Source organism: Balaenoptera acutorostrata, chromosome 4 (assembly GCF_949987535.1).
Source record: "Balaenoptera acutorostrata chromosome 4, mBalAcu1.1, whole genome shotgun sequence".
Lineage (NCBI taxonomy): Eukaryota > Metazoa > Chordata > Mammalia > Artiodactyla > Balaenopteridae > Balaenoptera > Balaenoptera acutorostrata.
In genome coordinates this window covers 69,308,288-69,324,383 of record NC_080067.1, presented here as the reverse complement: position 1 = coordinate 69,324,383, position 16,096 = coordinate 69,308,288, and the positions used below count along the sequence as shown (strand labels likewise).

Here is a 16,096-nt window from a genome sequence, read left to right as displayed (position 1 = left end):
CAGATGAAGAGGAGCTGAAAATAGCAGCTACCACAGGAATACCTGGGGCCCTCTGCCAAAAGGATATGAAGATGGATTCGAAACAGGGGGAAGATCGTGGGTCTGCAGGCTGTCTGCCCCTTGCCTGTCCCTCCACCCTCCTACTCATATCACCTGCTCCTGCCTGATTATCCTTGCAAGAGGAAGCGATTCTCCCAACTGCCCCACTCTACTGCATAACCCATAAGGAAACTGAGGGTAAATTCTGGAGTTGTTACAGATTGGAAGAGTTGATCGTGCACATCTGTCCATTTCATGTCACAGGAAAGATATATGGTACCTCTGCTACCCTAAGCTACATACAGCCGTACCCTAGCCGTATGGAGAGTTCTCAGTGCCATTCCAAACAGACGTGCAAAATGGACAAAGATTTATATTCAAGGAAGTTTATCCATAGCGTTATTCGTATTGAAAACAACTGGAGATGATCTAAATGTCTGCCACTAGGGAATTAATTAAATACATGATGGCAAAGCCGTAAGACAGAATGGTATATCTCCATTAAAAATTACGTTTTCTAAGAATTTTCACAATAGGGGAAAATGCTCACAATATAAAGTTATACGAAATCAGCAGAATAGAGAACCACATATATGTTGTGATTCCATGTTGTAAAGAAAAATATGTATGCACACACACACACTCACACATATACAGCCTAAGAGTAGCTGAGTGATTTTATGCAATCTGTTGGTGGTAGAGCCAGAGGACTTGGCGTGACAGTGATTGCTCTCACACTTTGATTACAGCATAGTACTATGACACGCACACCGTAAGAGTTGACTGCAAAGAAAATTAAAAATCTATGAGGAGGACTTCCCTGGTGGTCCAGTGGTTAAGAGTCCACCTGCCAATGCAGGGGACACGGGTTTGATCCCTCTTCTGGGAAGATCCCACATGCTGCAGGGCAACTAAGCCCGTGTGCCACAACTACTGAGCCCGCGCGCCTACAGCCTTGCTCCGCAACAAGAGAAGCCACTGCAATGAGAAGCCCACACACTGCAACGAAGAGTAGCCCCCGCTCGCTGCAACTAGAGAAAGCCTGCACACAGCAACGAAGACCCAAAGCAGCCAAAAACTAAATAAATAAATTTATTAAAAAATAAATTAAACAAATTTTTTAAAAAAATCTATGAGGACACAGAGCACAGTTCATGGTACCCAAAATTTGGAAACACCCCAAATGTCTATCAAGAGTGGGTTGGATAAAGTGTGACATATTCATACACTGGCATACCTTACAGGAACAAGAAAGAATGAACTATTGCAACATGCAACAACCTGGAAGAATCTCACAAATAAAATATTGTCAGACTCACAGACTTAGAGAAAGAACTTATGGTTACCGGGGGGAAGTCTGGGGAGAGGGATAGATTGGGAGTTTGAGATTGACATGTACACACTGCTATATTTTAAATAGATAACCAGCAAGGACCTACTATATAGCACAGGGGGGAAAAAAAAAAAAGACAAGAGATAACAAGCACTGGCGACAAGGATGTGGAGAAAAGGGAACACTTGCGCACTGTTGGTGGGAATGTAAATTGATGCAGACATCACAGAAAACAGTATGGAGGTTCCTCAAAAAATTAAAAACATAACTACAATACTACCCGGCAATTCCACTTCTGGGTGTATATCGAATAAAACAAAATCACTATTTTGAGGAGACATTCATTCAGCATTATTTACAATAGCCAACCCATGGAAACAACCTAAGTGTAAATCGATGGATGAAAGGATAAAGAAAATGTAGTATCTACACACAATGGAATGTTATTCAACCACAAAAAGGAAATCTTATCATTTGCGACACCATGACAGCAGGGATGGACCATGAGGGCATTATGCTAAGTGAAATGTCAGAGAAAGACAAATACTGTGTGACCTTGTTTATATGTGGCATCTAAAAAAACTGAATTCATAGAAACAAAGAACAGATCCATCAACAGGTACAAACTTTCATTTATAAGATAATTTCTGGGGATATAATATACAACACAGTTAAAAAAAGGTGAATGAACAGTGTTTGGGGACTTCCCTGGTGGTGAAGTGGTTAAGAATCCGCCTGCCAATGCAGGGGACATGGGTTAGATCCCTGGTCTAGGAAGATCCCACATGCCACGGAGTAACTAAGCCCGTGCACCACAACTACTGAGCCCGTGTGCCACAACTACCGAAGCCCGCTCACCTAGAGCCCGTGCTCTGCAACAAGAGAAGCCACCGAATGAGAAGCACACACACCACAACGAAGACCCAACACAGCCAAAAAAAAAAAAAAAAAAAATCATCTTTAAAGAAAAATAAAGAGTTTAAAGTGACGGAACAGGAAAAGCTAAAATGGGCATGTACCAGCCTGTAAACATTTATGATGGGTGGGAAAAACAAAACAAAAAAAACACCCTGTGGCTTTTTTTTTTTTTTTTTTTTAAAGTTTTACTTGATTTTATTTATTTATTTATTTATTTATTTATTTTTGGCTGTGTTGGGTCTTCGGTTCGTGCGAGGGCTTTCTCCAGTTGCGGCAAGCGGGGGCCACTCTTCATCGCGGTGCGGGGACCGCTCTTCATCGCGGTGCGCGGGCCTTTCTCTATCGCGGCCCCTCCCGTCGCGGGGCACAGGCTCCAGACGCGCAGGCTCAGCAATTGTGGCTCACGGGCCCAGCTGCTCCGTGGCATGTGGGATCTTCCCAGACCAGGGCTCGAACCCGTGTCCCCTGCATTAGCAGGCAGATTCTCAACCACTGCGCCACCAGGGAAGCCCCCCTGTGGCTTTTTAACTAGGCTAATCCCTACCAGGGCAAGTAGCAACCCGTTAAGAGACTCCATGCTCGGGGGTTCCCTGGTGGTGCAGTGGTTAAGAATCTGCCTGCCAATGCAGGGGACACGGGTTCAAGCCCTGGTCCAGGAAGATCCCACATGCCTGGGAGCAACTAAGCCCGTGCACCACAACTACTGAGCCCACGTGCCACAACTACTGAAGCCCGCACACCTAGAGCCCACGCTCCGCAACAAGAGAAGCCACCACAGCAAGAAGCCCGTGCACCGCAACTAAAGAGAAGCCCCCGCTCGCTGCAACTAGAGAAAGCTGGCACGCAGCAATGAAGACCCAACACAGCCAAAAATAAATAAATAAATAAAATTTATTTTTTAAAAAAAAGAGACTATGTGCTCGAAGAGAAGAGTCAGTGATGCCTTTTTCTTTGTGGTTTGAAGGCATCCTAAGCTGATGTCAAAGCATTCATTTAGGGTCCCCTTGATGGAAGGAGTCTGCTTTTTCCATCCACCCAGTGAAGAGAATGGGCAGGACTCTGCTCCCAACATTCAGCTGTGCACTTCCTTGCCTAAGTTTGCCTCTTACTTCCAGGTGTAATTAACTTGACCCAGTAAAACCTCAACTAGAAAGCTGCTGCTGTGTTGCTACCACTTCCAGAATGTACTCTGTACAACATCAGTTTCTTTGTATCACTAACTTCTTTTTTTTTCTTCACATCCTTATTGGCATATACACTGAAATATTACTCAGCCATAAAAAGGAACGAAATTGAGTTATTTGTAGTGAGGTGGATGGACCTAGAATCTGTCACACAGAGTGAAGTAAGTCAGAAAGAGAAGAACAAATACTGTATGCTAACACATATATATGGACTCTAAAAAAGCAGTACTGATGTATCACTAACTTCTGATTCCAAGACTGGGGTGGTTGCTGGCTTCAGGGAAAGCAGAGATCTGGGATCCATGGCTTCTATAATGGGAGGCAGATGCTGCTGCGTGTGACGATTCCCCCAAACATAGGGAAGGAATTCAGATGCTAAGTGAGAGACGAATTTCCACGATGGTCTACCCCTTTGGCTTCCCAAAATCAACATGTATGTTTCTTCCCACACTTACACCTCTTTAAAGAAAATAACATCTAACATAATGCAACAACCTCTTAGGTCTTTAGCTATTCCTAAAAGTGCTTAAGCCAAAATCTCAATTATTGCACCCAGGATCCAGGATCTTGGAGTGATGCTTATCTGTCTTTTAAGTCTCTTAATTCTCTTCAATTGTTTAATTAAAGAATTTGACTAATTCTCTTGAAAATTTGTCCACTATTCTTTAAATTATAAAATTAACAGGCATCTTTTTCTATATAAAATATTGGGGGAAAGGGAGAACAAAGACAAAAACTATTCTAAAATATATAAATATGTACCTGAAAATGCCAGTAGATTTTAAAGTTCTCAATTTTGCAAGTGAATCCAAGGCCACAGTTGGTATTTATAACTTGACTTCTCAACTACCCATCCTTATCTTTGTCTATAGCCAGCAGAATCTCAGCTGATCAAACTTTTATTCCTCAGAGACTTGAAATCTTAGTGGAATTAAATTACATCTTAGAATTACATCTGCCTATGTAAGATTACTGAAGTTTTCCATGAACTTTTACCACTAATCTTAGAATTACATCTGCCTGTGTAAGATTACTGAAGTTTTCCATGAACTTTTACCACTAAACATGGCAGCTCTGGTCAACAACCCACCAAGAATTATTCCTCTTTCTTAGTGGCGCAATAATTAGTCCTTCCATTTAGAAAGAAATCATCTGGTCCCCAGAAACTTCACTGAGACAACAAACCGTTGTAATTTCATGGAATTTTTCTCCCACCATCTGGCATATATTTTTTTTTCTTTTTTTTTTTCCAAAGGCATCTAGGGTAACTGCTTACAATTCTATAGGTCATTGCAGCCAAATGTCATCAATGTAATAGACTAGTGTGTACCAACCTGTGGATTGATGAAACAATAGTTTCCTGTAGCACACAGCCAGTTGACCTAACCTCAATGGGAGACAATTAAGGTGTATTGCCGTCCCTTCTAGGTTAAAGGTATCCTCAGTTTATTGGAATCAAAAATAAATATAACTTGCTAGATAAATAGCTATATACCAGTCACCAGGACTTGTGTGATTTCCTCCCCGAAGAAGCTCCCATCTGGAATAGCAATTGTGATTGTGGTCATCACCTGATTAAGTTTAAGATAATCCGCTGATATTCATCTGCTAAGACTCATCTGCCTTTTCCACTGTCAAACTGGTGCTTTAAACACGTCTAATATAGGAATTGCCATCTTTGTATCTCAGAAGCCTTTGGTATGGGCACTAATGCCTGTGATTCTACAAAATTCCACATTTTGATAGGAAGCGAGAGTTCCCGGGGCTTCCACTGGCTCTTCTTCCCATAATAACTCTTAGTCTGTAAGTCAGAAATCCAGTACAGGGTTTATGTCACTTGCTAAATATGGTAAAATTGCGATGGTAAAACTCCAACAAAACACTGTAAGTGAAGTGCGAATTATCCATTGCCAAAAATGCAGAAACACGTTACTGAGAAGCTAATAAAATGTTTGGGGTAAAATGAGCCGATGTAAATCTAAGCATCTGGATCTCGTGCTTTCCAAGCATATCTGTTCTGGTTAAGGTTTGGCACCACATGGTAGAAATGATCTATTCTGGTTTAAATGTTGATGGTGTGATTCTGAATCCTGTGACTGGCCAGTACCTCCAGAACAACTATAGTAATTCCAGGAATATCTTGACTAGTTGGCATTCGTTTTATTGGTCCATATTAGGAATATTGGGTCATCCTCTACCTCATATTATCCACAAAAGCTTTTACTGACAAAGAACAGTCACTATACCTCTATTTTTTGAAGTCAGTATTCATTTCATGAAAGTATTTCTCCTTTAGTGAGAGAACAATCTTCTGGGTTCTTTCAGGACATAGCTAGAAGGTAGGTGAACAGACTGAAAAAGAGAAATCCACTACAAGGTTCCCATTTCTTTAAATCTTTAGATCCCTCCTTCTACCTTATATCAAATAATGACAAGATATAAGAGGCATAAAAACAGGAAAGGAAGAGATAAGACTACTGCTATTTGTAAATGAATGTATCACCTATATAGAAAGAGCAATAGAATCTAGATACAAACTGTTAGAACTAATAAGAAAGGTCAATAAGTTCTCTGCATATTAAAATCAACCTTTCAAAAACCCAATAGCATTTCTCACAGCATCAATAACCAACTAGAAAATATAATTTAAAATAAAATACTATTCACAATAAGCCCCCAAAATGTAAAGTATGTGGACATTAATGAAGACTGCATAAGATGTGAAAAAAAAAAAACTTTAAAGCTTTTATGAAGGATATATAGAAGTTCAATAAATGCAAAGGCAGCCATCCTCTTGGAATGGATAACAATATTATAAAGATGTCAGTTCCGGGCTTCCCTGGTGGCGCAGTGGTTGAGAATCTGCCTGCCAATGCAGGGGACACGGGTTCGAGCCCTGGTCTGGGAAGATCCCACATGCCACGGAGCAACTGGGCCCATGAGCCACAATTGCTGAGCCTGCATGTCTGGAGCCTGTGCTCTGCAACAAGAGAGGCCGCGATGGTGAGAGGCCCGCGCACCGCGATGAAGAGTGGTCCCCACTTGCCGCAACTAGAGAAAGCCCTCGCACAGAAACGAAGACTCAACACAGTCATAAATAAATAAATAAAAGAACGTGAATTTCTAAAAAAAAAAAAAGATGTCAGTTCCCCCCAAGTTAACCAATAAATCTGATGCAATCAAAATTTCACATGGATTTTTTTAGGAACTTAGTAAACATCTCTACGATTTGTTTAGAAGAATAAAGTTTGGGACTTCCCTGGTGGCACAGTGGTTAAGAATCCGCCTGCCAATGCAGGGGACACAGGTTCGAGCCCTGGTCCAGGAAGATTCCACATGCCGTGGAGCAACTAAGTCCATGCGCCACAACTACTGAGCCTGTGATCTAGAGCCCACGTGCCACAACTACTGAACCCCTTGCGCCTAGAGCCCATGCTCCGCAACAAGAGAATCCACTGCAGTGAGAAGCCCACGCACCGCAACAAAGAGTAGCCTCCACTTGCCGCAACTAGAGAAAGCCCCGCGCAGCAACGAAGACCCAACACAGCCATTAATAAATAAATAAATTTATAGAATAAAGTTTTACAAATAACTAAGTCAATCTTTGTTTTAAAAACAAAAAGCATAAGAAATGAAGAGAAAAAAAACAAAAGAAAAAAAAAGAAATTAAAAATGTAAAAGCATAAAGATGACGTATCAGTCAGGCTTAAACCAGAGAAACAGAACCAGTCGGAGATATATATTAAGAAATTTATTGCAAGAAATTGGCTCACATAATTTTGGGTTTGCCTATACAAGTCTGAAACTCATAGGGCAGGCTGTCACAGAGGACAGGCTGGGACTCTCAGGTACAGCCTGAAGCTGCAGTCCAGAGGACAAATGTCTTCTTCTACAAAGAAGCCCCAGCTCTGCTCTCAAGGCCTTTAAACTGATTGGATCAGGCCCACCCAGTTTATCTAAGATTATTTTCCTTACTTAAAGTTAACAGATTAATGGGCTTTAATCACATCTACAAAATACCTTCACAACAACACCTAGATTCGTTTTGACTGAGTAAATAACCAGCCAAGGAAAGTGCATAGTGGTTAAAAAAAAAAAAAAAACAGCCAAGGTGACACATCAAAAAGACCATCACAAAAGGGGGATTGTCCTACCAGTTTTAAAGATATACTATGCAAAACAACAACAGCAACAACAAAAAGATGTATTATGAAGCCCAATTTTTTAAAAAAATGCAGTATTGTTGTAAGCCCAGTCAGATAGACCCATGGAACAGAATAGATAGCTTCAAGATAAACATGTATGGGAATGTAATATACAATGAAAGCAGCACCACATAGGAAAAGACAAGTTATTTAAATATCCAATGTTGGGGAAACTGGTTATATCTATATGGGAAAAACAAAATGATCTATATCTCACACCACACACAAAAGTAGACTCCAGATGGAATTTAACCTAAATGTGACAGATGAAAACAGTAAGTAGAAGAAAGTATAGATTATCTTTGTAAATTATGAGTAAGGAAAGACTTCATAAACAAAATCTCTCAGTACACTTGTAGCCAGTTTAGGACCTTAATAGGGAGGGTATCAAAAAAGCTATAGCACCAGAGTGTCCATAAGAAAACTGAGAGGCGGGACTTCCCTGGTGGTGCAGGGGTTACAACTTCACCCTTCCGCTGCAGAAGGCACGGGTTTGATCCCTGGTGGAGGAACTAAGATCCCCTCAAGCCACACAGTGTGGCCCGCCCCCCAAAAATATATCAGATTTGTCTGATATGTCATGTATCAGAAGACAAAGAGAGTTTTACTCTCTCTTTCACTTCTATCCAGTTCAGAAAATTTATTCCTGTATGCCAAACCTTGTTTGTGTTTTTTTCTACATTTTCATCATGAGAACTGTCCAACTGCTATCAAATGTTTAAAGGAAACCATAAAAAGGAAATACCTAGAGGAAAACGTAAGGGTACATTAATTTTATTCAGGATGAGATAGAACCTTTTCAGCCTATATGTAATAAAGATTTTCCTAACAAAGAAAATCTGTAGTTCTGACTACAAGAAAATTTAGAATGTCTTGTGGTCAATACAAATTGGGACAGCTGCCCAGCTCACAGTAATTTCCCATTAACCTTATTTGTGCCTCTGCTTCTTTTCTCAGTAATGGACCTACCTCCCAGTACAGGGGTAGGCACGTGACCCAGGTTACCCAATTATAGTGCCTCTCTCTTCCCACTTCCTATTCATTTGTTTTGTCTATCAATTCATTCCACAACTGTTTATGGAGTGGGGATTCAATGATGAACAAAATATTCCTGCACTTTCTTGAAGCTTAGGATTTGGGGGAAAATAAGCATTAATCACACACTTCTGCTAATAAATATATAATTACAAGCTGAAATAAGTTTTCTGAAGGAGAGGAACATGGGTCTATGAGAACATAAATCAAAGAAAATAGACATACACTAGAGGCAGGAAGGAGGGCAGTCAGAACTGAAGGGGTGTCACTGGAGATGAAAGTGAAGAATTGGGTAGGAATAAACCAGGTGAAAGGGATAATGAGGGCAGAGAGAAGACTGCATGCCAGGAGAATCACAGCCATCTGTCAGTGGTAAAAGCAATAGGAGATTAGCAGAGATAATCCTGTCACTGGTTGTTAAAGAAATGCAAATTAAACAACTACCAGATGTCATGTTTCACCTCTTAGTTTAACGAATATTTTAATTTTGATGAATGATATGGTGAACTTTCATAGATTGTGACTAGGAGTGTAAATTAGTACAACTTTTCTGGAAAGTAAGTTGACAATATGCTTCAAAAGTCCTAAAAAAGAGAGATCTAATGCACAGTATAGTGAATATAGACAATAATATTGTACTACTAAAAAAAAAAGAATACGAAAAAATATCACACTTGACAAATTATTTATTTTCCTACAAACCTATCCTAAGCAAAAAAAAAAAAAAATTAAGATCTCAGATATAGATTTATGTACAAAAAATATTCATTGAAGCATTATTTCAAATGTCGAAAAATTAGAAAAAACAAGGAAACAATTAAATTATGTGCAGCCATATGGTAGAATATTATAGTCAATAGTATACATGCAAGATACATCACTTTTCTAATTAGAGAAAAGAATCCAATTAAAATGTTCCATTGCCAACAAAATATTTTAGTGTTCAATGCATAATTTGTTGCTTAATAACTACCTGCAGAATAAAAATTCATGATTGACAACAAATATGATTTATGAAGTCCAGACGTATTATGACTTTAATATATATCCAATTTTGTATTTGTATATCAAACTGCCTACTTGACAGCTTCCACTTTGATAGATCATAACATCTCAAACTTACTGAGTTCAAAATCAAACACTAATCCCCCCTCCCCCTCCCACCTCCCCCCTTTCCTGTCTTTAACTCTTTCCCTTTCAGGCTCCCGCATCTCAGTCTGGAGCACCCACAGCCTTTCTTGAGTGCTTCTTCACATCTCCATCCCCTCACCCTCCTACTAGTCCGCTCAATTCTGTCTCCAAAACAGATCTAAAATCTGTCCATTTCTCTCCATCTCCTTTGCCACCACCCTATTGCAATGGTCTCTTTCCTGGACCAATGCAATAGCTTCCTAACTGGTCTAGTTTTCACCTCCCTCCAACCCATTTTCCATCCAATGGAGAGTGTGGTCCTGTAAAAATAAAAACTGAGTTAAGCCATTCCCCTGCTGCAAACATTTCAATGCTTTCCATTACATTTAAATAATATCCAGGGACTTCCCTGGTGGCTTAGCGGCTAAGAATCTGTCTGCCAGTGCAGGGGACATGGGTTCGATCCCTGGTCCGGGAGGATTCAACATGACACAGAGCAACTAAGCCCATGCACCACAACTACTGAGCCTGCGTGCCACAACTACTGAAGCCTGCGCGCCTGGAGCCCATGCTCTGCAACAAGAGAAGCCACCACAATGAGAAAGAAGCCTTTGCACCACAGCGAAGAGTAGACCCCGCTGACCGCAACTAGAGAAAGCCTGAGCGCAGTAACAAAGACCCAGTGCAGCCAAAAAATAAAATAATTAATTAATTAATTTAAATTGCATATGTTAAAAAATAAATAAAATAAAATAACATCCAACACCCTTTCTATGACCTACATAATAATTGCTAACTTATTATCAGCTTGACAATTACTCTAAATGTTTTATATTTACTAACTCAAGGAATCCTAACAAGAAGCCTATGAAGTAGGTATCCTTATAATTTCTAATTTACAGACAAGGCAAACAAGGCACAGGGTTTAAATTCGCCCAGGGTCTCTCAGTAATGGTGGAGGCAGTGTTTAACCCCAGACAGTCTAGACCCTGCTCTCAGCACCACCAGCCCCCTCCGGTACTCAGCTGTGCTCACAGGGATCCCGTGATCTGGTCTCTAGGCTCCTGGAAACTGACAAACGTTCTCACTTTAGTGCATTTGTGCCCTGGCTGATTTCCTCCCAGGAACACTGTTTTCACTGCTCTTTAAATACCGGCTTCTCATCTTCATAAAAACGGAGTAGTAAAATAGATCATGGTACATGTTTACAATGGAATACCATGTAACTATTTTTAAAATTTGAGCTAAATCTGTATGTACTAATATGGAAAGATATTTAGCGTATTTTATTTTATTTTATTTATTTATTTTTTTATTTTATTTTTTTTTTAATTTATTTTTTGGCTGTGTTGGGTCTTCGTTTCTGTGCGAGGGCTTTCTCCAGTTGCGGCAAGCGGGGGCCACTCTTCATCGCGGTGCGCGGGACTCTCACTGTCGCGGCCTCTTTTGTTACGGAGCACAGGCTCCAGACGCGCAGGCTCAGTAGTTGTGGCTCACGGGCCCAGTTGCTCTGCGGCATGTGGGATCTTCCCAGACCAGGGCTCGAACCCGTGTCCCCTGCATTAGCAGGCAGATTCTCAACCACTGCGCCACCAGGGAAGCCCCGTATTTTAGATCGCTAAGTGAAAAAACCCAAGTTTCAGAATAGTATGTTAAAATAAAGGAATATGTATACCATGATATCATGTGTTTTTTTTTAAAATAAATCTATTTGTTTATTTATTTTTGGCTGCGTGGGGTCTTCGTTGCTGCGCGCGGCTTTCTCTAGTTGTGGTGAGCGGGGTCTACTCTTTATTGTGGTGCGCGGGCTTCTCATTGCAGTGGCTTCTCTTGTTGCGGAACGTGGGCTCTAGGCGTGCGGGCTTCAGTAGTCGTGGCACACAGGCTTAGTTGCTCCGCGGCATGTGGGATCTTCCCAGACCGGGGATCAAACCCGTCTCCCCTGCATTGGCAGGCAGATTCTTAACCACTGCCCACCAGGGAAGTCCAGATATATGTGTTTTATTAAAATTAAAAAAATTTTTTTGACCTATCAAAGGTCTAAAGGTTTATACACTAAATTTTTAACTGAGGTAACCTCTGAGGAGTGAGCTGGAAAGAAAAAAGAATAGGAAAAAGGATTTTCACTTTTTACATTGCACATTTTTTGAATTTTTTTATCCTCAGCCTACATTAGTAATGTAATAATAATTCTAAGGCAATGTTTTCTTTATATGCTAAATGTCTGATTGCTACATTTTGTTATTTTGGTATTCTAATTTTTGCTACTTTTATCCCTTTCCCAGGTTTCTCTTAGGTATCTGGAGAAGGTGTCTAATTTAACTCTTATTTTTTCATTGGCTGAGTTTTTCTTTAGTGCTCAGGACTCTCTAAAATGATTGGTTGTTTCACCACAATTATTTACATTATACAGCCATAGCCATCATTACTAACTAAATGTTTTCCTAGGGGCTTCCCTGGTGGGCCAGTGGTTAAGACTCTGTGCTTCCACTGCAGGGGGCGCCGGTTTGATCCCTGGTTGGGGGACTAAGATCCCGCATGCCACGTGGTGTGGCCAAAAATAATAATAATAAATGTTTTTCTAATTTCCTCTCAGTTCTAAGCTGGTTCATGGACTTCCCTGGTGGTGCAGTGGTTAAGAATCCGCCTGCCAACAAGAGAGGCCGCAATAGTGAGGCCCGCGCACCGTGATGAAGAGTGGGCCCCGCTTGCCGCAACTAGAGAAAGCCCTCGCACAGAAACGAAGACCCAACACAGCCAAAAATAAATAAATAAATAAATAATAATTTAAAAAAAAAAACAGAAAGAGAACTCACTCATTATAAAAAAAAAAAAAAAAAAAAAAAAGAATCCGCCTGCCAATGCAGGGGACACGGGTTTGAGCGCTGGTCCGGGAAGATCCCACATGCTGCAGAGCAACTAAGCCCATGTGCCACAGCTACTGAGCCTGTGCTCTAGAGCCCACGAGCCACAACTACTGAAGCCTGCACGCCTAGAGCCCTTGCTCCGCAACAAGAGAAGCCACCACAATGAGAAGCCCACTCACCGCAACAAAGAGTAGCCCCTGCTCGCCACAACTAGAGAAAGCCCGCGTGCAGCAACGAAGACCCAAAGCAGCCAAAAAAATAAATAAATACAAATAAATAAATAAAAAATAAGCTGGTTCATGAAAACCAGCCTTAACTAAGTCTCCAACTTGTGATTTCCATATTCATGTTTCCAAGCAATGAATGAGTGTTCAGTCACTTTCTCTGCTATTAGTTCTCTGTTACTGAATCCAAGCTCATACTGCTAGCTGCATGATAGGCCAATAAATAGAGACATGAGGTGTTGGGGTAAGGAATAGCAACTTTGTTCAGAAATCCAGCAGACCAAGAAGATGGCAGACTAGTGTTCCAAAGAATCATCTTACCCAAGTTAGAATTCAAGCTTCTTTATGCTAAAAGGGAAGGGGGTGTGGCTGGTGGTTGCAGACTTCTTGGTGCCAGCCAGACCCCAGAGGGGATGTGATAATCCTTTGATCTTGTAGCTGTCCATGTAGCTCCAGTCACTATGTTCCTGAAAACCTCCAATAAGACAAATGTTATTTTCTGTTCTACAACTTTTTATCTGTATATGAACGATCTACAACTCTTTATCTTTATATGAATGAAAAGTGTTATGGCTTTAAAGGTCAAGCCTGGGAGACAGAGCCTTGAGACAGGGCTATTATGTATATTTCAGGCTATAGGCAACATTCTTTTAAAGGAAGGTACAGAGCCAGCAAGACTAAGCACAGGCACCGGAGCACAAAGGTTAGAGCTAAAAGAATAGATCCAATATGGAGTCAGGCTTGTTCTTCTCTGTTACATGAGTACATCCTCACATCACTCCTTTGAGGATCTTGCTTATTCAGTGTAAGGTTTTCTTGACCATCTCTATACTGGTAATCCTAGTTCTGGTTGTATATTCCACCCAGATTTACCCTGAGCCCCAGACTGTTATAACCAGTACTCAGTAGATATCTTCATTTGGATGTTTCAAATTGAACTCATCATTCTGCCCCACCTTCCCTTATTTTCCCTTAGATAATGGTACCATTGTCCTTCTACCTGGTCACCCAAGCCAGAACCCAGAAGTTGGTCTAGATTTTCTCCCTCCTTCACTTCCACATCCCAGTAGTATCTTGGGGGACCCCTCCTGTGAGCAATTCTGAATCAGTCAGGGTCCAATCAGGAGAGATAAGCCACATAGTAATATGAATAGAGAAAGTTTAATATAAAGGGACATTGGGGGAGAGGGCCTAGATTCTATAAAGGGACATGATAATTAAATTTGGGGCCAGCCTCTGGCTTTCCCCTAAGTTGTAGGAGTAAGCCTCAGTTAGAGAGTACTCGCAAGTGGGCACATTATTTACTCCTGTATATATCTCCCCAACCAAGACATAAACTTTTTGTGGTCATTTTTTTTTACTATCTCTTTTCCTTTTCTCCTCATATTCCCATCATCAAGACCAGTCAAGTCCACCCTTTCAGAGTCTCCCCACCCACTGCTTAATCTCCATTCTTGCTGCCATGGGAGTCCAGTCCTCCTCACCTCATAGTTACTGTACAGGAACCATGTTCCACAAGGTCACTCATTCAACAGCCTGGCCCTGTGCAAGGTGCTGAAGATATAGACATGAATTGACACATAAACCCTCCAGCCTGACGTCCATATCTTTGCCAGGACAATCTTCCCTCCTTTCAGCAAGTCAGTCCCCTCCTCAGGGACCTATAAAGGCATGCTGTTGCCTACCCATTTTAATTTTAAAATTTTAGTTTTAAATTTTAAATTCATACTTTGCTTTCTTTCATTCACTCAAGTGTTACTGAAGGGTTACTACGTGCCAGGCACTGGTACTAGGTATAAAGGTGGACAAACTAGGCATGGGCCCTGTCCTCAAGGATTTTAGTCTAGTGGGGAAGACAGATGTAAAAGCCAAAATCACAAAAATAATTATATAATTACTATTGTTTAATTACAATTATTGTGAACAATATGAGGGGTGCTTATAAGAGTATGTAAACAAGAGATCTGATCTATTCTAAACCAGGAAGCAAGACAAGGCCTGAGATCTGAGTAGGAGCCCAGGTTTAGGTGTGTGCTGGGTGGAAGGTAGTTGTTAAGTGTCCCAGGAAGAGGGAACAGCTCATTCAGAGGTCCAGCTTTGAGCATACATGGGGCATGAGAAACTGTATGCCTATAGCATAGCAAACAAGGGAGAGAATGGCAGATAAGGAATGAATCATGCAGTGAATTGCAGATTGTATTAAGGTTTTTGGACTTTGTCCTAAAAGTTCTGAGAAGCCATTGATGGTTTCAAAGCATGTTATACCATGACCTGACTTACATTTTTTTCTCTCAACATTTTATTATGAAAATGTTCAAACAGTGAAGAGAATTGTACAATGAACACCCATATTGCTGACTCACATAGATTTTACAATTAACATTTTGCTCCTGACTTAATTTTTAAATTACATCACACTGACAAGTATGTAGGTGTTAAAAAGGAGGAAATAAATTTAATCTCTTCATCCCAGGGAGGATACAAAAAAGTTTAGAAATGGTACAGCCTAGCTGATAAAATGATTAGAAATTATTAAATGCACAAAAGCACAAGGGATCATTGCAAAATTCCAAACACAGTTATTGGGGAAAAGTGTACTAGAGTTGTTTTCTCAGATACACCCTTTATCATTTCATCTTTGTGAACTATGATTCCAGGTCCAAGGTTATATTTTAATTTTTTTATAACCTGATTTCCTCTTATTAGAACTTGAAATACAGTGTTTAAAGAGGTAAAAACTCCACAAACACTTTAGTTTCTAAGATAATATGCACTTCACCAGATAAGTGAGTTGATGAAGCCCTGACAAATGGTGATGAGAGGAATGGAGAAAAAAAAGATAAATTTTAAAAATGTATGGGAAGTGGAATTGACGAGAAGTGTTAACTAATTAAATTAGGGAGAGAGAGAAGAAAGTTTTAGCAGAGATGTTTCGAGGGCAAAGGAGGAATAGATTATTAAAATGCTTATTTTAATTTTGGATATGCTAATTTTTGTAAGCCTCTGAAGTATCCGGGTAAATATTCCAACTAGAATTTAAACATGGAACTGGACGGGTGGGGGATGTTCAAGTCTAAAAATACAGATTTGGAAACCGTAATCATATAGGTCCCTGATTGAAACCATGAAAGCAGATGAGGTTGGCTCTGGAGAGTATGCA

At 40.5% G+C, this 16,096-nt stretch overlaps 1 long non-coding RNA gene across 1 annotated transcript in view; it reads left to right on the top strand.

The window, feature by feature from the left end:
* Positions 1 to 12,592, top strand: part of LOC103017715 (uncharacterized) — a 48,581-nt gene extending 35,989 nt beyond the window's left edge. The window contains exon 4 of the long non-coding RNA XR_009008231.1: positions 12,442 to 12,592. This is a non-coding gene — a long non-coding RNA (uncharacterized LOC103017715). The remainder of the gene's footprint in view (positions 1 to 12,441) is intronic.
* The last annotated feature ends 3,504 nt before the right edge of the window (positions 12,593 to 16,096 follow it).